The 15,032-nt window shown below is 41.2% G+C and overlaps 1 protein-coding gene across 1 annotated transcript in view; it reads right to left on the bottom strand.

Moving 5' to 3' along the window:
* LOC100456550 (neurofibromin-like) overlaps positions 1–15,032 on the bottom strand; it is a 165,441-nt gene that overhangs the window by 122,392 nt on the left and 28,017 nt on the right.

Below are 15,032 nucleotides of genomic sequence, written 5' to 3' on the forward strand. Positions count from 1 at the left end.
GAATGCCCATCCCCCAAGGCTCAACTTGCTCCCATAGGAGACTTTAGCCCTAGAGGAACTGCCAGACCTGAACTCTGCAGGGCAGTCTTGCCCATAAGGTTGGGGTGGTGTGAGCTGAGTACCCTCAGTCTGCTGGTCTCTCATGGGGCCCCAGCCTGGCCAGGATGCTTGCAGTACTGCCGGAGGGGGGGGGGGGGGTGCGGCCACATACCAGCTCCTGCACTGACAAGGTGCTGACAGGCAAAGTGCTCCACCACCGTGATCCCTGTGGAAAAGCACGAGCCTGCCAATACCCTCCTCCCACTGAAGGCTGCTCCATGCTGCTTTGCCTGCAGGCACTCATCCATGGCCACCCCACAAATGCTTTGCCCACATGTGTGCACAGGTGTACCTTGTTTTCCCTTCCCCGCCAGCACACATGTGTGCAAGCACCCTCCCATGCCACTGCAGCCAGCGTGAGTATACCCTGCTCATCCCTCCACGGCCATTGTCAAGGGAGCACTGGCAGGTACAGAGCCCACCAGTGCCATCCCCACTAGCACTGAGCCCCTGCACCAACATGAAACTAGGCAGAGAAAACAGAGGACCCACCCCCACCCCTTAGCAGCCACTGAAGCCAGCATGAACGTGCACAGAGGGCACACCCAGTCCTGCACCCACCAGCACCCTGCCCCTGTGCTAACACCACCACCAGTGCATGTGTACCAGCAGCCCCCCACCCTGGCCTTACTGCCACTGTTGCTGCCAATGCCCACATGGAGGCCAGCACCCTGTGGCCTTGCTGCCACTGCTACTGGCACATGCGAACAAGAATTGATTCCACTGCCACCCCCTACACTTTGGCTGGCACAACCCACGGGAGTATTGTGACCAGAGGTCCAGGAGCACCTCGGCCCCTCCAGTGCAGCAGGTTCCTAACCTTAAAGAACCAGAGAACAAAGCTGGAGCCCAATGCCAGTCCCCCAGAGTTAGAGGACCCATGTACTCCGGGAGTCCTGAGATGAGCCCTGGCCCCTCCAGTAATGAAGCCAGTTAACTGAACCCACCTTGTACCACAAACATCCAAGGTCATCAAACAGGATAAAAACAAAAACAAACCAAAAAAAAACCAGCAACTTCAAAGACTGAAGGAACATCAGTCCACAAAGATGACAAAGCACCAACACAAGAACTCTGATGACTCAAAAGGCCAGAGCATCTTCTTTCCTCTAAAACAAACGACTGCACTAGGTCTCCGGCAAGGGTTCTGAACTGGACTGAGATGGTTGAAATGACAGAAACAGAATTCAGAATATGGATAGGAATGAAAATCATTGAGATTCAGGAGAATGTTGAAACCCAATCTAAGGAAGCCACCCACAATAAAACGATACAGAGCTGACAGACAAAATAGCCAGTATAGAAAAGAATATAAACGACCTCATAGAGCTGAAAAACACTCTGTAAGAATTTCATGGCCAGGCGCAGTGGCTCACGCCTGTAATCTCAACACTTTGGGAGGCCAAGGCAGGCGAATCATGAGGTCAGGGGTTCAAGACCAGCCTGGTCAACATGGTGAAACCCCATCTCTACGAAAAATACAAAAAATCAGATGGGTGTAGCGGCGGGCGCCTGTAATCCCAGCTACTCAGGAGGCTGAGGCAGGAGAATCGCTTGAACCCAGGAAGCAGAGGTTGCAGTGAGCTCAGATCGCATCATTACTCTGTCTCAAAAAAAAAAAAAAAAAAAAAAAAAAGAATTTCATAATGCAATCGCAAGTATTAACAGTAGAACCGACCAAGCTGAGAAAAGAATCTCAGAGCTTGAAGACTGGCTTTCTGAAATAAGACAGACAAGAATAAAGACAAAAGAATGAAAAGGAACAAGCAAAACCCCCAAGAAATATGAAATTATATAAAGAGACTAAATATACAATTCATTGGTACCCCTGAAAGATATGGGGAGAAAGACAGCAACTTGGAAAACATATTTCAGGATATCATTCATGAGAACTTCCTCAACCTAGCTAGAGAAGTCAACATTCAAATTCAGGAAATAAAGAGAACTCCCACAAAACACTTCACAAAGAGATCATCTCCAAGAAACATAATCATCAGATTCTTCAAGGCAGAAATGAAAGAAAAAAATGTTAAAGGCGGCTAGAGAGAAAGGACATGTCACCTATAAAGTGAAGCCCATCAGACTAACAGTGGACCTCTCAGTAGAAACTATACAAGTCAGAAGAGGTTGGAGGCCTATATTCAACTTTCTTTTTTTTTTTTTGAGACGGAGTCTCCCTCTGTCGCCCAGGCTGGAATGCAGTGGCGCCATCTAGGCTCACTGCAAGCTCCGCCTCCCGGGTTTACTTACGCCATTCTCCTGCCTCAGGCTCCCGAGTAGCTGGGACTACAGGCGCCGGCCACCATGCCCGGCTAATTTTTTGTATTTTTAGTAGAGACAGGGTTTCACTGTGTTAGCCAGGATGGTCTCAATCTCCTGACCTCAAGATCTGCCCGCCTCAGCCTCCCAAAGTGCTGGGATTATAGGCGTGAGCCACCACACCCAGCCACAACATTCTTAAAGATAAGAAATTCCAACCCAGAATTTCATATTGGGCCAAACTAAGCTTCATAAGCAAAGGAGAAATAAGATCCTTTTCAGACAAGCAAATGCTGGGGGACTTCATTAGTACCAGACCTACCTTACAAGAGCTCCTGAAAGCAGCACTAAATATGGAAAGGAAAGAACATTATCAGACACTAAAAAAACACACTTAAGTACATAACCAGTGACACTACAAAGCAACCATGCAAACAAGTCGGCATAATAAGCAGCTAACAACACGAAGACAGAATCAGATCCACACATATCAATACTAACCTTGAATGTAAACGGGCTAAATGCCCCAGTTAAAAGGCACTGAGTGGCAAGCTCAATAAATAAGCAACAACCCTGGGGCTGGGTGCAGTGGCTCACGCCTATAATCCTAACACTTTGGGAGGTCGGGGCAGGTGGATCACTTGAGCTCAGGAATTTGAGACCAGCCTGGCCAACAGGATGAAACCCCATCTCTAAAAAAAAAAAAAAAAAAAAAATACAAAAATCAGCGAGGCATGGTGGCACATGCCTGTAGTCCTAGCTACTCAGGAGGCTGAGGTGGGATGATGGCTTGAGACCAGGTGATCAAGGCTGCAGTGAACTGTGATTGTGCCACTGCATTCCAAAAACAAAACCAAACAAAACAGAAGTGCAAGGTACAGAAGAGGTCAATATACAAAAAAATATATTAATTAAAAACAATACATAGCTTCCCAATGTCATCTCCCCTATTCAACATTAAAAGCCCTCAACAGACACACAGAGAAAAAAAAAGATTGAAGATAAAGAAACAAAGCTACAACTATTTGTAGATCATCCACTGTCTACATAGATAACCCCAAAGAATCTAGATATAAGTCAATAAAAGCACAAAAACAGGCCAGATGTGGTGGCTCACACCTGTAATCCTAGCACTTTGGGAGACTGAGACCAGAGGATCACTTGAGGCCAAGAGTTTAAGACCAGCCTGGGCAACATAGCAAAACCCCGTTTCTTCAAATAAATAAATAAAAAAAAGTATAAAGACAAAACATAAGTTAGTTTCATTTCTATATACAATCAGAAAATATAACTTTTTAAATATCATGTATAAATAATAAAAATACTCTAGGAAAAATTGACATTTTATGTAGAAGTTCTTTATATAAGGAGAAAATTATAAAATTTAACTGGAATGATTTAAAACATAAAATAAATAGAATGTCATATTATGTTCTTAAATAGGAAGCCTCAATAGCATAACAATGTCAATCAATTCTCCCCAACTTGATCCAAAGACTCAATGCAATACCATTCAAAATCCCGGTATCATTTTTTGTGGAAATCAATAAGCTGACTGTAAAACCAATATGGAAAGGTATTATTATGAGTCTTTTGGGGACCTGCCATACTTTATACTAAGAATTATTATAAAGCAACCACAATCAGGACAAATAATCAAGTGGATTACTGGCACTAGAGGAGAGAGCCGAATTGAGAGCCTAGAAACTGAGCCTGTGCATATACTGGCACTTAATATTCACCCAAGCAAGCACTGAGATCACAGGAGAAAAAATGCACTACTCAATAAATAGGCTGGAACAATCAGTTATCTGTTATCATATGGGAAAAAAATAAAAGTGGATCCTTACAAAAAGTCTTTCCATGTGGATTAGAGACTTCAATGTGGGGGAGGAGCCAAGATGGCTGAATAGGAACAGCTCCAGTCTACAGCTCCCAGCGTGAGCGACGCAGAAGACAGGTGATTTCTGCATTTCCATCTGAGGTACCGTGTTCATCTTACTAGGCAGTGCCAGACAGTGGGCGCAGGTCAGTGGGTGAGTGCACAGTGCGCCAGCCGAAGCAGGGGCGAGGCATTGCCTCACTCGGGAAGCGCAAGGGGTCAGGGAGTTCCCTTTCCAGAGGTGACAGACGGCACCTGGAAAATCGGGCCACTCCCACCCGAATACTGTGCTTTTCCGACGGGCTTAGGAAACGGTGCCCCAGGAGAGTATAGCCCGCACCTGGCTCAGAGGGTCCTACGCCCACGGAATCTCGCTGATTGCTAGCACAGCAGTTTGAGATCAAACAGCCAAGTCGGCAGCCAGGCTGGGGGAGGGGCGCCCGCCATTGCCCAGGCTTGCTTAGGTAAACAAAGCAGCCGGGAAGCTTGAACTGGGTGGAACCCACCACAGCTCAAGGAGGCCTGCCTGCCTCTGCAGGCTCCACCTCTGGGGGCAGGGCACAAACAAACAAAAAGACAGCAGTAACCTCTGCAGACTTAAATGTCCCTGTCTGACAGCTTTGAGGAGAGCAGTGTTCTCCCAGCACGCAGCTGGAGATCTGAGAACGGGCAGACTGCCTCCTCAAGTGGGTCCCTGACCCCTGACCCCCGAGCAGCCTAACTGGGAGGCACCCCCCAGCAGGGGCAGACTGACACCTCACACGGCCGGCCAGGTACTCCAACAGACCTGCAGCTGAGGGTCCCGTCTGTTAGAAGGAAAACTAACAGAAAGGACATCCACACCAAAAACCCATCTGTACATCACCATCATCAAAGACCAAAAGTAGATAAAACCACAAAGATGGGGAAAAAACAGAGCAGAAAAACTGGAAACTCTAAAAAGCAGAGTACCTCTCCTCCTCCAAAGGAATGCAGTTCCTCACCAGCAACAGAACAAAGCTGGACGGAGAATGACTTTGACGAGCTGAGAGAAGAAGGCTTCAGACGATCAAATTACTCCGAGCTACGGGAGGATATTCAAACCAAAGGCAAAGAAGTTGAAAACTTTGAAAAAAATTTAGAAGAATGTATAACTAGAATAACCAATACAGAGAAGTGCTTAAAGGAGCTGATTGATGGAGCTGAAAACCAAGGCTCGAGAACTACGTGAAGAATGCAGAAGCCTCAGGAGCCGATGCGATCAAATGGAAGAAAGGGTATCAGCCCTGGAAGATGAAATGAATGAAATGAAGCGAGAAGGGAAGTTTAGAGAAAAAAGAATAAAAAGAAACGAGCAAAGCCTCCAAGAAATGTGGGACTATGTGAAAAGACCAAATCTACGTCTGATTGGTGTACCTGAAAGTGACGGGGAGAATGGAACCAAGTTGGAAAACACTCTGCAGGATATTATCCAGGAGAACTTCCCCAATCTAGCAAGGCAGGCCAACATTCAGATTCAGGGAATACAGAGAACGCCACAAAGATACTCCTCGAGAAGAGCAACTCCAAGACACATAATTGTCAGATTCACCAAAGTTGAAATGAAGGAAAAAATATTAAGGGCAGCCAGAGAGAAAGGTCGGGTTACTATCAAAGGGAAGCCCATCAGACTAACAGCGGATCTCTTGGCAGAAACCCTACAAGCCAGAAGAGAGTGGGGGCCAATATTCAACATTCTTAAAGAAAAGAATTTTCAACCCAGAATTTCATATCCAGCCAAACTAAGCTTCATAAGTGAAGGAGAAATAAAATACTTTACAGACAAGCAAATGCTGAGAGATTTTGTCACCACCAGGCCTGCCCTAAAAGAGCTCCTGAAGGAAGCACTAAACATGGAAAGGCACAACCGGTACCAGCCACTGCAAAATCATGCCACAATGTAAAGACCATAGAGACTAGGAAGAGACTGCATCAACTAACGAGCAAAATAACCAGCTAACATCATAATGACAGGATCAGATTCACACATAACAATATTAACTTTAAATGTAAATGGACTAAATGCTCCAATTAAAAGACACAGACTGGCAGATTGGATAAAGACTCAAGACCCATCAGTGTGCTGTATTCAGGAAACCCATCTCACATGCAGAGACACACATAGGCTCAAAATAAAAGGATGGAGGAAGATCTACCAAGCAAATGGAAAACAAAAAAAGGCAGGGGTTGCAATCCTAGTCTCTGATAAAACAGACTTTAAACCAACAAAGATCAAAAGAGACAAAGGCCATTACATAATGGTAAAGGGATTAATTCAACAAGAAGAGCTAACTATCCTAAATATATATGCACCCAATACAGGAGCACCCAGATTCATATAGCAAGTCCTGAGTGACCTACAAAGAGACTTAGACTCCCACACATTAATAATGGGAGACTTTAACACCCCACCGTCAACATTAGACAGATCAACAAGACAGAAAGTCAACAAGGATACCCAGGAATTGAACTCAGCTCTGCACCAAGTGGACCTAATAGACATCTACAGAACTCTCCACCCCAAATCAACAGAATATACATTTTTTTCAGCACCACACCACACCTATTCCAAAATTGACCACATACTTGGAAGTAAAGCTCTCCTCAATAAATGTAAAAGAGCAGAAATTATAACAAACTATCTCTCAGATCACAGTGCAATCAAGCTAGAACTCAGGATTAAGAATCTCACTCAAAACCGCTCAACTACGTGAAAACTGAACAACCTGCTCCTGAATGACTACTGGGTACATAATGAAATGAAGGCAGAAATAAAGATATTCTTTGAAACCAACGAGAACCAAGACACAACATACCAGAATCTCTGGGATGCATTCAAAGCAGTGTGTAGAGGGAAATTTATAGCACTAAATGCCCACAAGAGAAAGCAGGAAAGATCCAAAATTGACACCCTAACATCACAATTAAAAGAACTAGAAAAGCAAGAGCAAACACATTCAAAAGCTAGCAGAAGGCAAGAAATAACTAAAATCAGAGCAGAACTGAAGGAAATAGAGACACAAAAAACCCTTCAAAAAATAAATGAATCCAGGAGCTGGTTTTTTGAAAGGATCAACAAAATTGATAGACCGCTAGCAAGATTAATAAAGAAAAAAAGAGAGAAGAATCAAATAGATGCAATAAAAAATGATAAAGGGGATATCACCACCGACCCCACAGAAATACAAACTACCATCAGAGAATATTACAAACACCTCTACACAAATAAACTAGAAAATCTAGAAGAAATGGATAAATTCCTCAACACATACACCCTCCCAAGACTAAACCAGGAAGAAGTTGAATCTCTGAATAGACCAATAACAGGAGCTGAAATTGTGGCAATAATCAATAGTTTACCAACCAAAAAAAGTCCAGGACCAGATGGGTTCACAGCCGAATTCTACCAGAGGTACAAGGAGGAGCTGGTACCATTCCTTCTGAAACTATTCCAATCAACAGAAAAAGAGGGAATCCTCCCTAACTCAGTTTATGAGGCCAGCATCATCCTGATACCAAAGCCTGGCAGAGACACAACAAAAAAAGAGAATTTTAGACCAATATCCTTGATGAACATTGATGCAAAAATCCTCAATAAAATACTGGCAAACAGAATCCAGCAGCACATCAAAAAGCTTATCCACCATGATCAAGTGGGCTTCATCCCTGGGATGCAAGGCTGGTTCAATATACGCAAATCAATAAATGTAATCCAGCATATAAACAGAACCAAAGACAAAAACCACATGATTATCTCAATAGATGCAGAAAAGGCCTTTGACAAAATTCAACAACCCTTCATGCTAAAAACTCTCAATAAATTAGGTATTGATGGGACGTATCTCAAAATAATAAGAGCTATCTATGACAAACCCACAGCCAATATCATACTGAATGGGCAAAAACTGGAAGCATTCCCTTTGAAAACTGGCACAAGACAGGGATGCCCTCTCTCACCACTTCTATTCAACATAGTGTTGGAAGTTCTGGCCAGGGCAATTAGGCAGGAGAAGGAAATAAAGGGTATTCAATTAGGAAAAGAGGAAGTCAAATTGTCCCTGTTTGCAGATGACATGATTGTATATCTAGAAAACCCCATCGTCTCAGCCCAAAATCTCCTTAAGCTGATAAGCAACTTCAGCAAAGTCTCAGGATACAAAATCAATGTACAAAAATCACAAGCATTCTTATATATCAATAACAGACAAACAGAGAGCCAAATCATGAGTGAACTCCCATTCACAATTGCTTCAAAGAGAATAAAATACCTAGGAATCCAACTTACAAGGGATGTGAAGGACCTCTTCAAGGAGAACTACAAACCACTGCTCAAGGAAATAAAAGAAGATACAAACAAATGGAAGAACATTCCATGCTCATGGGTAGGAAGAATCAATATCGTGAAAATGGCCATCCTTCCCAAGGTAATTTACAGATTCAATGCCATCCCCATCAAGCTACCAATGACTTTCTTCACAGAATTGGAAAAAACTACTTTAAAGTTCATATGGAACCAAAAAAGAGCCCGCATCGCCAAGTCAATCCTAAGCCAAAAGAACAAAGCTGGAGGCACCACACTACCTGACTTCAAACTATACTACAAGGCTACAGTAACCAAAACAGCATGGTACTGGTACCAAAACAGAGATATAGATCAATGGAACAGAACAGAGCCGTCAGAAATAATGCCACATATCTACAACTATCTGATCTTTGACAAACCTGACAAAAACAAGAAATGGGGAAAGGATTCCCTATTTAATAAATGGTGCTGGGAAAACTGGCTAGCCATATGTAGAAAGCTGAAACTGGATCCCTTCCTTACACCTTATACAAAAATCAATTCAAGATGGATTAAAGACTTAAATGTTAGACCTAAAACCATAAAAACCCTAGAAGAAAACCTAGGCATTACCATTCAGGACATAGGCATGGGCAAGGACTTCATGTCTAAAACACCAAAAGCAATGGCAACAAAAGCCAAAATTGACAAATGGGATCTAATGAAACTAAAGAGCTTCTGCACAGCAAAGGAAACTACCATCAGAGCGAACAGGCAACCTACAAAATGGGAGAAAATTTTCGCAACCTACTCATCTGACAAAGGGCTAATATCCAGAATCTACAATGAACTCCATCAAATTTACAAGAAAAAAACAAACAACCCCATCAAAAAGTGGGCAAAGGACATGAACAGACACTTCTCAAAAGAAGACATTTATGCAGCCAAAAAACACATGAAAAAATGCTCACCATCACTGACTATCAGAGAAATGCAAATCAAAACCACAATGAGATACCATCTCACACCAGTTAGAATGGCAATCATTAACAAGTCAGGAAACAACAGGTGCTGGAGAGGATGTGGAGAAATAGGAACACTTTTACACTGTTGGTGGGACTGTAAACTAGTTCAACCCTTGTGAAAGTCAGTGTGGCGATTCCTCAGGGATCTAGAACTAGAAATTCCATTCGACCCAGCCATCCCATTACTGGGTATATACCCAAAGGACTATAAATCATGCTGCTATAAAGACACATGCACACGTATGTTTATTGCGGCATTATTCACAATAGCAAAGACTTGGAACCAACCCAAATGTCCAACAATGATAGACTGGATTAAGAAAATGTGGCACATATACACCATGGAATACTATGCAGCCATAAAAAATGATGAGTTCATGTCCTTTGTAGGGACATGGATGAAATTGGAAATCATCATTCTCAGTAAACTATTGCAAGAACAAAAAACCAAACACCGCATATTCTCACTCATAGGTGGGAATTGAACAACGAGAACACATGGACACAGGAAGGGGAACATCACACTTCGGGGACTGTTGTGGGGTAGGGGGAGGGGGGAGGGATAGCATTGGGAGATATACCTAATGCTAGATGATGAGTTAGTGGGTGCAGCGCACCAGCATGGCACATGTATACTTATGTAACTTACCTGCACATTGCGCACATGTACCATAAAACCTAAAGTATAATAATAATAATTAAAAAAAAAGAGAGACTTCAATGTAAAGTGAAAAGCAAGCAACTTTTAGAAAATAGAGAATTATCTTAATGAGACACAAAAAAATTTTAAAACATAAATCATAGAAGACTGATAAATTCAGCTGCAGTAAGATCAAGAATTTCAATCACCAAAGTTTTTTTTTAATCCAATCATAAATCGGAAAAGATATTTGCAACACAAATCAAGAATTAGATCTAGGCCAGGCACTGTGGCTCAAACCTATAATCCCAACACTTTGGGAGGCTGAGGTGGGTGGATCACTTGAGCTCACGAATTCAAGACCAGCCTAGGGAACATGGCAAAACCCCATCTCCACAAAAAATACAAAAATTAGCCGGGCACAGTGGTGCGTACCTACTCAAGAGGCTGAGGTGGGAGGATAGCTTGAGCCTAGCCAAGGTTGCAGTGAGCCAAGATTGCACCATTGCACTTTAGCCTGGGTGACAGAGCCAGACTCTGTCTCAAAAAACAAGAGTTAGATCTAAAACCATAAAAAAATTGCTATGAATCAATCAGGAAAAATTAAACAATCCAAACAGAAAAATGGGCAAAAAGTATATGCAGACATTTCACAGAATTAGAAACACAAATACATTTCACAGAATAAATAACACAAATGCTCTATGAATATCTGAAAAGAAACTAAACCTCATTGGTAGTCAAGGAAATACAGATTCAAATTACAATGAAACAACATTTCTTACCCACCAGATACATAATTTTTTTTTCTTTTTTTTTAGACGAAGTGTCACTCTTGTTGCCCAGGCTGGAGTGCAATGGCAGGATGTCAGCTCACTGCAACCTCCGTCTCCCAGGTTCAAGCAATTCCCCTGCCTTAGCCTCCCGAGTAGCTAGGACTACAGGCGCATGCCACAACGCCCAGCTAATTTTTTTGTATTTTTTAGTAGAGACCAGGTTTTACCACGTTGGCCAGGCTGGCCTTGAACAGGCATAAGACACTGCACCCGGCCCCATAAAATTTTTTAAAGAAACAATTCTAAGCTTTGGCAAGGACACAGAGCAATAGGAATACTTATACACTGCAGTTGGGAGTGTCAACTGATTCAATCACTTTAAAAAAATAATTTGGTGGCCAGGCGCAGTGGCTCACACCTGTAATCCTAGCACTTCAGGAGACCGAGGTGGGCAGATCACTTGAGGTTCGAGACCAGCCTGGCCAACATGGCAAAATCCCGTCTCTAATAAAAACACAAAAATTAGCTGGGCATGGTGCTCATTTCTGTAATCCCAGCTACTCAGGAGGCTGAGACAGGAGAATCGCTTGAACCCGGGAGGCAGAGGTTGCAGTGAGCCCAGATCGTGCCATTGCACTCCAGCCTGGGGGAGAAGAGAGAAACTCCATCTCAAAAAAAAAAATTAATTAAAAATTTTTTAAAATTAGAAAAATTTGGCATTACTTAGTAAAGCTAAACAAACCCATACCCCATTAAATGAAAACTTCTGCTCCCAGATATATACTCTAAATTCCTGCATGTGCACAAAAGACATGAATAAGAATGTTCATAAGCAGCATTGTTAGTAATAGCAAAAAACTAGAAACAATCCCAATGTGCATCAATAGCCCAGATAGTGATATATACAAATAATGAACTAATGTATAGCAGTAAAACTGAATGAACTGCATACAATACCATTGATAACGCTCAAAAGAAAAATGATGCTTACAAAAGAAATCAGAATACTTACAGTATTATTCCATTACATGAAAATCAAAATAAGTAAACAAAGCAATACATTGTTCATGGAGACATAAAGAAAAGCAAGGAAATTTTAAAATACAATTCAAGATAGTGGTAGGGGGAATGGTAAGAAAAGAACTGTGATTTGGGCCATAGAGGTGTTTCCACAGCATTGGGAATGTTGTTTTTTATTCTGTGAATTGATAAGAGTTCACCATGGTTTTTTTTTTTTTTTAAGTATAAACTGTACAAACATGATTCATATAATCTTACAAGTTTCACAGTATGTTTTAAGTCAAATAAAAATTCAAGGCCAGGCGCGGTGGCTCACGCATGTAATCCCAGCACTTTGGGAGGCCAAGGCGGACAGATCACTAGGTCAGGAGACAGAGACCATCCTGGCTAACACAGTGAAACACCGCCTGTATTAAAAATACAAAAAAAAATTAGCCTGGCATGGTGGCGGGCACCTGTAGTCCCAGCTACTCGGGAGGCTGAAGCAGGAGAATGGCATGAACCTGGGAGGTGGAGCTTGCAGTGAGCCGAGTTCGCACCACTGCACTCCAGCCTGGGTGACAGAGCGGGACTCTGTCTCAAAAAAAAAAAAAAAAACAACAACAAAAAATTTTTCAAGAATACAATATATGCTTCCTGAAGCATTGTTTATAATAAAACAAAAACACAAGAAAAAAAAAAAAAAAACCCTGAAAACAAATTAAGTGTTCTTCTATACCAGAAATGGATAAACTGACATCCTGATAATAGAATATTATACGTGCAGTTAAAATGAGTTAACTTAATACACATGTATAAATAGGGAGCAAGTCTTAGAATAGGTTTAAAAAGCAAGCTGCAAGGCCAGGAGTGGTGGTTCACACTTATAATCCCAGCACCTTGGGAGGCCAAGGTAGGAGGATTGCTTGGGGCCAGGAGTTTGAGATCAGCCTAGGCAACAAAGCAAGGCCCTGGCTCTACAAAAAAAAATTAAAAATTAAAAATAAAATTAAAAAAAGAAAATTGCAGAATATTTACAAGAATATTTTTTATGTAAAAATGTTAAACTGTAATTTTTTTATGAACACAAACATGTAATAAAAGGATAAAAATTGACAGAGTACAAATTAACTTCAGAACAGTAGTTAACAGAGAGGATAGAATGGGATCGTAGAGGGGTTTAAAGACAGCTTCAACTATACCTGGGATCATTTGCAAATTAGACGTATTTATAATTTAAAAATAAAAATATCCCCCCAAAAGAAAAATATAAAAATATTCTCTCTCCTTCTCCCCCTAACACATAAACATACAAAGAGACAAAAATAATAGAAAAGAGAAAAAATGCTTTCTAGAACAAATGCAATGAACAATGGAATAGGAGGCTACTTGCCACTATCGCCCAAGCTGGTACATTCAACCTTGCCTAAAGGAATGTTATTGTTGGATTTCCCAGCCCTTAGAATTATGAGAAGTAAGTTTCTGTTGTTTATAAACTACCAAGTCTATGGTATTTTGTTATAGCAGCCTAAACTGACTAAGGTATTTACCAAAACAAGCTGCCTCTAGGTCATCATTTTAGCCAACATTTCAACTATCTTCACTTGCAAAAATTAATTATTTTCCTAACATTATTCTTTAAAATGCCATCTGGCCAGTGCGGTGGCTCATGCCTGTAATCCCAACACTAGGAAGGCTGAGGTGGAAAGATCACTTGAGACTAGAAGTTAGAGACTAGCCCGGGCAACAGAGACAGACTCTGTCTCTACAAAATAAAAAGCCATCAGCCAAATTTCTGAATAATCCCTTTTCCTAGTTATATAAAGAAATAATGCAGCTAATGCTAAAAATGAAAATGGAAAATAACGATTCTGAAAGACTGAGAATGAAGATTATACACATTTAACCATATATATAAATATGGTTGTTAACTCTCCCATAAAGTCAAATAGGCACAATTAAATTATTTGATGTTTACCCCTGGGATTTGAATTTTTAAGAACATATTAATATCCTAGCACAATTCACAAACTATACATGTAATAAACGAAAAATTGTAGAAGAAAAGTCAGCACAATCAGTGAAGATTCCCATGTAGGCTTCATCTCCTTCATGGGATTGAGAAAACAGTTTTTGAATGGCAAAGATTCTATGCACTAGTTTTAACATGGCAGTTCAAGCACCTGCCACTGTGCTATGTTTATAACTTAATTCAAGCCAGAAGCTTGAGCTATTTAGTCATGTACTAATGGCCAGGTTACTTATCAGGCTGAATGAAGGAGAATTTCATTCATTAAAAAAAAGAAAGATTCAGATCAAAATAAACTTGGACTCATCATGAAGAGGGAAGAGCCAATAGAAATTTAGCTACCAGGCTTAAGCCTAGAAGTCCTCTTGACTTTCATTGAGATGACCCACTAGTCTATTTTTAACCATTTCTTCTCCATATCAAAATGATTCCATTATATTCAACCAGGAAAATAAAAAATTCACCTTCCATCGAGATTACAAACCATACACTTCATATAATTAAATTTCAGTTTATCTGAAAACCAATATGCAAATGAAATAACAGAGGTAGAAATGCTCTTTTGGCCCATAAGTAGACAACAATTAAAGAAGACAAAGCAGATGCAATTAGATGTTTAAGCCAACAGCACCCATTCAAGCAAAATAAAACAATCTGATACCTATTTCAACGCAAGACTGCATCTAAAACAGTTGGGGGCATTTGTTTTGATGTGGGGGTGGGAGGAAGGGTCTCCAAAGATAAAGCAGGAAATAACTTCAACTTTTGGGATCAAAGCCCATTTTTAAGTCCTTTATGAATAACTGAAAACAATTTTCCCCTTTATTCAAAACAATAAACAAGAAACTTGTCATTTACAACTCCTCCCTCTCCTCAACTCTTATTCACTTAAATCTCCTCCTTTCCTCCTTACCCCTATCATCCATCTGAAGCCTTCCAATTTCATCTCCTAAACAAATCTCATGTCCAGGTTGCCCCTAATTTCCCATAATGAGTACCCTGGCTCAGATCATCCCTATTATA

This window comes from Pongo abelii, chromosome 19 (assembly GCF_028885655.2).
Source record: "Pongo abelii isolate AG06213 chromosome 19, NHGRI_mPonAbe1-v2.0_pri, whole genome shotgun sequence".
NCBI classification, from domain to species: domain Eukaryota; kingdom Metazoa; phylum Chordata; class Mammalia; order Primates; family Hominidae; genus Pongo; species Pongo abelii.